The 9324-nt window shown below is 42.5% G+C and overlaps 1 long non-coding RNA gene across 1 annotated transcript; it reads left to right on the forward strand.

Annotated features, from left to right (window-relative positions):
• Positions 1–6019: 6019 nt before the first annotated feature.
• Positions 6020–8943, forward strand: LOC127042570 (uncharacterized). Its single transcript, XR_007771975.1, has 2 exons — positions 6020–6103; positions 8901–8943. It is a non-coding gene; the product is annotated as an uncharacterized LOC127042570 (long non-coding RNA).
• Positions 8944–9324: the final 381 nt, after the last annotated feature.

A 9324-nucleotide genomic window follows, 5' to 3' on the forward strand; every position in this document is an offset into this window, starting at 1 on the left:
AGGAAAAGAAACACTGCTAGCCAGTTAAAGATGGCTTTTCTGTTTTAACTGTGAATTTCCTTGTTTTTGCTGGCTTGCACCACAATCCAAGGATTACTTCAACAGTGCTAACTTCTGGCCTGCAATGTAACCCCACATATAACCCCCCTTGACAGAACAAGAAGTAATGCTCTCAAGTTGCAGTGGGGGAGGTTTAGGTTGGATATTAGGAAAAACTTTTGCATTGAGAGAGTGGCGAAGCACTGGAATGTGTTACCTAGGGAGGTGGTGGAATCCCCTTCCTTAGAGGTTTTTAAGGTCATGCTAGACAAAGCCCTGGCTGGGCTGATTTAGTTGGGAATTCGTCCTGCTTTGAGCAGGGGGTTGGACTAGAAACTTCCCAAGGTCCCTTCCAATCCTAATATTCTATGATTCTGTGATACAGCTTCACACTTGCAAGCCAGAGTCCTGTTCTTTGTCTATTGACTTGATGGAAGTTCTTGCTAATTTAATCCATTAAAAAACAAACCCCAGGCAGCTGCACAATTCATCCATATAAAACACATGGGTTTACCCAAGTTGTTTGCCAAGTGATCAAGACTTGTGTATTTGGGCTTTTATATCATAAATGCACCAAACAGGAACAAGTGCAGACTAAATGCAAGCTGCACAGAATGGAGCAGCCATTTAAAAATAAGCCTCCCTATTGAAGTGATAATGAACCTGTTTCACAACAAAGTGACAAACTAGTTTTACACAGGCCATTTTGGGGTTACTGTAATAAAGGACATATTTACTCTACGCTCTGGACTGGCAACAGCTGGGGTCTGGTCTCTGCTGTAGCCACAGCACCCTCATCTGTCATTTCTGATAGCTTTGTTTTGATGAGGGTTGTTAGGATAGTACCTTGCCCTTCCCCCTACAGTGCTACCAGACTGGATCTCAACTCAGTTACTTAGCTATATCCATTTTAATCAATATGGACAATGGAAAATTGACAGGTCTGCTTTTCCAGGCTTCTTTTCTAGTTTGCGCATAGATTCAGACTTCAAGGCCAGAAGAGATCATTGTGATCATCTAGTCTGATGTCCTGCATGTTGCAGACCACAGAACCTCACCCACCCACTCCAGCATTAGATCGTAACCTCTGCCTGAGTCACTGAAGTCCTCAGATCATGGTTTAAAGACTTTGAGTTACAGAGAACCCACCATTTACACTAGTTTAAATCTGCAAGAGACCCGTGCCCCATGCTGCCAAGGAAGGCGAACTCCACCCTCATTCAACCACCTGGTGGTCTCTGTCAATCTGACTTGAGCAAAAATACCTTCCCTACCCCAAATATGGTCAACAGTTACACCCCGAGCATGTAGGCAACACCACCAACCAGACACTTGGCAAAGACTTCTCTATAGTAACTCAGAGACCTCCTCACCTAGTGTCCAGCGTTAGAGATATTTACTACTGGCGGTCACAGATCGGCTACATACAACTGTAGGCAGTTTCTCTGGTCTTCTCTCCTGTGAAGTGCCTAGCACAACTTTGGGAACTGTCAAAATAATCATTAGTTTCACTCCGGGCTCTCTAGTCTTGCAACATCTGTTACTATTGTTATTTATTTGTACTATTGCAGGACCTAGAGGTCCCAATAGTGACTGCAGCCTGACACAGGAAGAGGGAAAACCCCTGCCACAAAGAGCTTACAGCTGAAACAAGAAAAGACAAGCGTGGGAGACTGGAAGTGTTGCACAGATGGGACACTGAGGCACAGCTGGGTTTAGTCTGCAGGTACTGGGAGGTCTTGGTGGCCTATGATATACAGGAGGTCAGACTGAATAGATGATCTGGTGGTCTCTTCTTGCCTTAAAACTACAACTCTCAGAGTGACTTGCCCAAGGTCAAAGGGGACGTTTATGGGCACAGCCAGAAAATGAATTCAGATCCCCTGAGTCCCAGCCCAGTGCCTTAACCACAAGACCATCCTCACTCCAAAGAGGATACCATTCTCAATGCCCTTTCTTTCAAAAAACTTTCATGAACTATTTCTATCACAATTCGGTCATAAATCTCCTCTCCCCACCCCCAAAAGAAAAAAAAAAAACTTAATTTGGGACCTAAATCTCCTAATACTGTCTCTTCAAAATCCACAGCTAGTTACAAACAAATACTTTCAGAGGTACAATTATGACAAGGGTTATGGGAGCTTGCCAACAGTGCTAGAATTAATGAGCTTTAATGGGGTCCTACAATGAGGAGGTAATTTAGGTTTTGGACTCCCATGATATGACTAAAATTCAACCATTTCTTAGTTTATCCAAAGCAGTAATGAGCAGAGAATTACCAAGAGACACTTCTAATGAAGATCAGCTCTTGTAGTAACGCATGTCACTGCTAGAAAGACCTTGCAGCAAACTTGTTAGAGAAAAGATGCAATTTTCAGACTGGTTATAATTAAAAAAAGAAAGAAATATATATGCTACAAGAGCTAATAAATAAATGTTTTCTATAATAAAGAGCAACTGGCTCAGCTCTTCCAAATGACTGTGTGTGCATCCACTTATAAGATACTTCATATCTCCCTAGTTGCTTGGAGCATCCATAGCTGTGGTTATTGTTCCAGTGTCTAAGTATGCCAGTGTTTCCATCAGATGTCTACTCCTCTTAGGCATCAAAACTCATTTTGAGATGAACCTGGAAACAAATGTTTTTTAACTCCTGCAGCCATTTTTAAACTGCAGCAGTACAGTGCGAATTGCATTTCTCTCTAGATCATGCACCTAAACCTCTGAACCTGACAGTGATGTTTTACAGGATCATTTTACAGTTCCTCTGTAACAAGGGACTACGTGATTCTGCTATTTTACTTTTAAACGGATGATATTTTACTCTTTGAAAACTGGGCAAGTAACATGCAAGATTTTAATAAGCACAGCGGTAATAACACTGTATCTATCCCTTACTTCATTTCAATTCTATAGACAGAAACTCCATACTACATAATCCAGCCACTATATTTTATCATGCCAAATCTGTTGAGACAACATATTAAGTAGGAACACGGGAGCAAAATACAGCATCAGACCATCTGCCTATTGAGTGTGGTGTCCTGTTTCCAGAGGAAGATGATTACACTCATCTAGTACTTGGCCAATGGTATGAAGCTAGAAGTAAGGAAATGTGTTCGTATATACTGAGATGGCCCATATCTTCACAGAATCTCATTGCTCCAAAACTAGCAATGAATTTAACCTCATCACACCCCCGTGAGGAAAGGAAGTATTATCCCTATTTTACAGGCAAATAAGCTAAGGCACAGAGAGATGAATTAATTTCCCCAGGGTCATACAGGAAGCCTATGGCAGAGATGGGAGTAGAAGACCGATCCCTTGCATCTCAGCCCAGTTCCTTACCCACCAGACCATCCTTCCTCTGTTGGTAATCATATTATTCCATCAGACTTGAGATTTGACTTCCCTTCTCCTAGGTAACTTCCATACAAGGGTTAATAGGGGTCATAATTATCTCGAGGGTAGGGATTGGATACAGAGGGACTAGATAAATTAGAGATTGGGCCAAAAGAAATCTGATGAGGTTCAACAAGGACAGGTGCAGATTCCTGCACTTAGGACGGAAGAATCCCATGAACTGCTACAGACTAGGGACCGAATAGCTAGGAAGGAGTGCTGCAGAAAAGCACCTAGGGGTTACAGTGGACGAGAAGCTGGATACGAGTCAACAGTGTGCCCTTGTTGCCAAGAAGGCTAATGGCATATGGGGCTGCATTAGTAGGAGTATTCCCCTCTATTCGACATTGGTCAGGCCTCAGCTGGAGTACTGTGTCCAGTTTTGGGCCCCACACTACAAGAAAGATGTGGAAAAATTGGAAAGAGTCCAGTGGAGGGAAACAAAAATGATTAGGGGGCTGGAGCACATGACTTATGAGGAGAGACTGAGGGAACTGGGACTGTTTAGTCTGCAGAAGAGAAGAATGAGGGGGGATTTGATAGCTGCTTTCAACTACCTGAAAGGGGGTTCCAGAGACGATGGATCTAGACTGTTCTCAGTGGTAGCAGATGACAGAACAAGGAGCAATGGTCTCAAGTTGCAGTGGGGGAGGTCTAGGTGGGATGTTAGGAAAAACTACTTCATTAGGAGAGTGGAGAGGTACTGGAATGGGTTCCCTAGGAAGGTGGTGGAATCTCCATCCTTAGAGGTTTTTAAGGCCTGGCTTGACACAGCCCTGGCTGGGATGATTTAGTTGGGGATTGGTCCTGCTTTGAGCAGGGGATTGGACTAGACGACCACCTGAGGTCCCTTCCAACCCTGATATTCTATAATTCTATGATCTGCCCATCAAAGTAGGTAAATATTAAATGTACAACACAGGTAGGGAAATTAGGGCACAGGGTGGTTAAGGACTGGATCTTGTTCCCATTGGAGTTAATGGATGTCTTGTCACTGATCTTTATGGGAGCAGCACACACTTGTCAAAGGTCACTAAGGAAGTCTGTTGCAGAGGTGTGACAGAACCTCAGCATCCTAGCATCTACATCTCAGTCATAACCACAACTTCCTTACTCCCTTTGCCGGACTAGTCCACACAGCTGGGCTGTTGTGAAGGGAACCGGCTAAGCTCTTCGAAAGCTTGCAACAACATTTAGGCAATTAAGTGAACAAGTAGCACAAGAGGTGTAGGAGAAGGAGAGAAATGAAGGTCCTTTTTAACCTTGCTATAAAATCTTTCAAACATACATCATCATTATTGTCATAAACAGATAGTTAAGAGTTAATGGAACAGAAGTACTTCATATCTCTTTTGCCTGGAAAGGGTTAACAAGATCAGTGAGCCAGGCTGTCACCTGACCAGAGGACCATCAGGGGACAGGATACTTTCAAATCTTAAGAGAGGGAAGTTTTTGTGTGTGCTGTTAGATTTTGGTGGTTGTTCTCTCTGGGTTCTCAGAGGGACCAGACGTGCAACCAGGTTTCTCTCCAATCTCTCCCATATAGGCTCTTATAAGGTCAGAATACTAGGTAGATAAAGCGAGTTAGGCTTATGTTTATTTTCTTTATTTGCAAATGTGTATTTGGCTGGAAGGAGTTCAAATGTGTATTTGGCTGGAAGGAGTTCAAATGTGTATTTGGCTGGAAGGATTTTAATTTGTATTTGTATACTTAGGCTGGGAGGGTATTCACAGTGTCTATAGCTAAAAGACCCTGTACCTAGTCCATCTTAAATTTACAAAGATAATTTTTACTGTTTTTCTTTAATTAAAAGCTTTTCTTGTTTAAGAACCTGATTGTTTTTAATCTGGTGAGACCCCAGGGGACTGGGTCTGGATCCACCAGGGAATTGGTGAGGGAGAAAGGAGGGAAGGAGGGAGAGAAAGGTTAATTTTCTCTCTGTGTTAGGATTACTTTCTCTCTTAGGGAGAATCTGGGAGGGGGAGAGAGAAGAAGGAGGGAAGGTGAATTTTCCTCTCTGTTTTAAGATTCAAGGAGTTTGAATCACAGTGATCTTCCAGGGTAACCCAGGGAGGGGAAGCCTGGGAGAGGCAACAGTGAGGGAAAGGGTTTACTTTCCTTGCGTTAAGATCCAGAGGGACTGGGTCTTGGAGATCCCCGGGCAAGGTTCTGGGGGGACCAGAGTGTACCAGGCACTGGAATTCCTGGTTGGTGGCAGCGCTACAAGTACTAAGCTGGTAATTGAGCTTAGAGGAATTCATGCTGGTATCCATCTTTTGGACGCTAAGGTTCAGAGTGGGGAATTATACCATGACAATTATAAAGACAAATATTACAAAGATTTAAAGGCTGTTTTGGGATATTTTTATTGTGTTCCCTCCTGTGAAAGCTGGCTGACCCCCCTTAATAGATTACAAGCGGCCAGTAGGTGGGGGGGGGGAGTAAGTACTGCTCATGAACACAGTAGCTTACATTTTTGCACTATCTCTTTTCCTCTGCCTCAAGGCAGGAAGATCCTGCTCCTAACCAATTAGTTCTACTTAAATAAGGGAAACATAAGACTTTACACTTACCAATCAAGTATTAACACGCAAGGGTCTTTGTCTAAATGTGTATAAAAGGTTTGTGAAATTTGTGTAAGACAGAGTCTTTTGTACCAAGGTACAGACTCTCCTTTTTCTGCAAAATAAAGCATTTTTCCTTATCCCTGTCAGGCTGTTAATTGGCTGTCAGCTAGGCAGACCCGATATTTCGGTAACAGTTTCTGGCGACCCAGATGGGACTCTCCTAGCTCGGACATTGGACTCCAGACGGCTGTGGTGAACTAGGAGCGGCGCCACTGGGGTGCTTAACCCCTCTTATTCACTTCTCCGCAGCCCCTGGGGTTCGTGATCCGATAAGGTGAGCCCTAATAGGATAAGGAAATATTATCTGGTTCTGGTTAGAGGCGGGCCTCTTATCTGGTTATCTGGTTCTGGTGCACTACCTGGTTCTGGTTCTGTTCTGTTTAACCGGTTACTGTTGTTTTTTTGGCGTTAGGAGTGTGGGCGGAACTGAACCTCTTGTTCGTAATTCCTTGAAGTGGAAGCCATGCGTGCAAGAAAGCTCTGAGGTTGTATTGAGATCCTTCTGTCCCGTCCCATCTATAAATATAGAGCCCATCTATAAAAAGGAAAAGAAAAACAACCCAGGAATCTACAGACCAGTTAGTTTAACTTCTGTGCCAGGGAAGATATTGGAGCAGGTAATAAAAGAAATCATTTGCAAACACTTGGAAGGTGGTAAGGTGATAGGGAATAGCCAGCATGGATTTGTAAAGAACAAATCGTGTCAAACTAATCTGATAGCGTTCTTTGATAGGATAACGAGCCTTGTGGATAAGGGAGAAGCGGTGGATGTGATATACCTAGAGTTTAGTAAGGCATTTGATACGGTTTCACATGATATTCTTATAGATAAACTAGGAAAGTACAATTTAGATCGGGCTACTATAAGTTGGGTGCATAACTGTCTGGATAACCATACTCAGAGAGTAGTTGTTAATGGCTCCCAATCCTGCTGGAAAGGTATAACAAGTGGGGTTCCGCAGGGGTCTGTTTTGGGACCGGTTCTGTTCAATATCTTCATCAACGATTTAGATGTTGGCATAGAAAGTACGCTTATTAAGTTTGCGGACGATACCAAACTGGGAGGGATTGCAACTGCTTTGGAGGACAGGGTCAAAATTCAAAATGATCTGGACAAATTGGAGAAATGGTCTGAGGTAAACAGGATGAAGTTCAATAAAGATAAATGCAAAGTGCTCCACTTAGGAAGGAACAATCAGTTTCACACATACAGAATGGGAAGAGACTGTCTAGGAAGGAGTATGGCAGAAAGAGATCTAGGGGTCATAGTAGACCACAAGCTTAATATGAGTCAACAGTGTGATACTGTTGCAAAGAAAGCAAATGTGATTCTGGGATGCATTAACAGGTGTGTTGTAAACAAGACACGAGAAGTCATTCTTCCGCTTTACTCTGCGCTGGTCAGGCCTCAGCTGGAGTATTGTGTCCAGTCCTGGGCACCGCATTTCAAGAAAGATATGGAGAAATTGGAGAGGGTCCAGAGAAGAGCAACAAGAATGATTAAAGGTCTTGAGAACATGACCTATGAAGGAAGGCTGAAGGAATTGGTTTTGTTTAGTTTGGAAAAGAGAAGACTGAGAGGGGACATGATAGCAGTTTTCAGGTATCTAAAAGGGTGTCATCAGGAGGAGGGAGAAAACTTGTTCACCTTAGCCTCCAATGATAGAACAAGAAGCAATGGGCTTAAACTGCAGCAAGGGAGATTTAGGTTGGACATTAGGAAAAAGTTCCTAACTGTCAGGGTAGTTAAACACTGGAATAAATTGCCTAGAGAAGTTGTGGAATCTCCATCTCTGGAGATATTTAAGAGTAGGTTAGATAAATGTCTATTAGGGGTGGTCTAGACAATATTTGGTCCTGCCATGAGGGCAGGGGACTGGACTCGATGACCTCTTGAGGTCCCTTCCAGTCCTGGAGTCTATGAGTCTATTAGTCCCCTGTAGCGGTCAGTGTAATAGAAGTAGGAAAACCTGAATTAGACTGTAATTCCTTCTGCTCTCTGTGTAATTCTCTTTTCTCTTTGAGTGTCAGCAGACAAATTGGTGAGTCTCTAAATCTCTAAATAGTTAAACGCTGTTCAAAAGTTACAAAAACAATTAATAAAGTAGCAAAAATGCTTTGCAAAGGAAACGTGTGCTAAATGCTATAAACGCTAAAATAAAAAGGGCTTGTGCTTGCATCAAAAAAAATGCTGTTTTTATGTTTTATAATTAATCATTCTGGCTTAATTAAATAACATTTAGAAGCTATTAAAAACGCTGCTGTTATTTTTCATGCTGTATCTCTTAATCACACCTTTAATTTAAAAATCTTCTCCCAGACCTTGGGTCATGGTTTACTGGCCAGTTCCGTACAATTATTAAATAAATTATTTTCTGTCTGTTCTTCCCATTTATTATTTAAATAGTAATACAATGTGCAAAATGTCTGTATAATGCTGTAACCAAAGGTTCTGCTGTCCGTACGACAACACAGTACCTGTCTCTTCAGGTTAATCGTAAATTACGTAACGGGCCTGGCAATCTGGGCTTGCCAGGCCCGAAGGGGGGATTGTGAAAGCTGGCTGACTCCCCTTAATAGATGACAAGTGGCCAGTAGATGGGCGGGGGGAGTAAGTACTGCTCATGAACACAGTAGCTTACATTTTTGCACTATCTCTTTTCCTCTGCCTCAAGGCAGGAAGATCCTGCTCCTAACCAGTTAGTTCTACTTAAATAAGGGAAACATAAGACTTTACACTTACCAATCAAGTATTAACATGCAAGGGTCTTTGTCTAAATGTGTATAAAAGGTTTGTGAAATCTGTGTAAGACAGAGTCTTTTGTACCAAGGTACAGGCTCTCCTTTTTCTGCAAAATAAAGCATTTTTCCTTATCCCTGTCAGGCTGTTAATTGGCTCTCAGCTAGGCAGACCCGATATTTCGGTAACACTTCCTTAATTCCTCCACCTCCTTCCAGAACAGTTAATCTCCCACATACTGACACTTACCAACCTCAGAGAGGTGTTTTGACAATTAGTTAATGTCTACATGTGAGTGCTCTGGATATGTCATGAGACAAACATTTAAACAGTGCAAAGTTCAGTAGGCCTGAACAGAGAGGTTTAGATTTAAGTTTTGTTTCTGTGGCAGTTACTGAAACAGCAAAGATTCGTAAAGCTGTAATATCGTTTCTTTTTCACTCCCAGCCAGGACCAGCTGGACATTTATTAGTGATGCTTTGTGGAGTCTGCTTCGAGATCATATGGCATCAGAA

The sequence above is a fragment of the Gopherus flavomarginatus genome, unplaced genomic scaffold, assembly GCF_025201925.1.
Source record: "Gopherus flavomarginatus isolate rGopFla2 unplaced genomic scaffold, rGopFla2.mat.asm mat_scaffold_60_arrow_ctg1, whole genome shotgun sequence".
Classification (NCBI taxonomy): domain Eukaryota; kingdom Metazoa; phylum Chordata; order Testudines; family Testudinidae; genus Gopherus; species Gopherus flavomarginatus.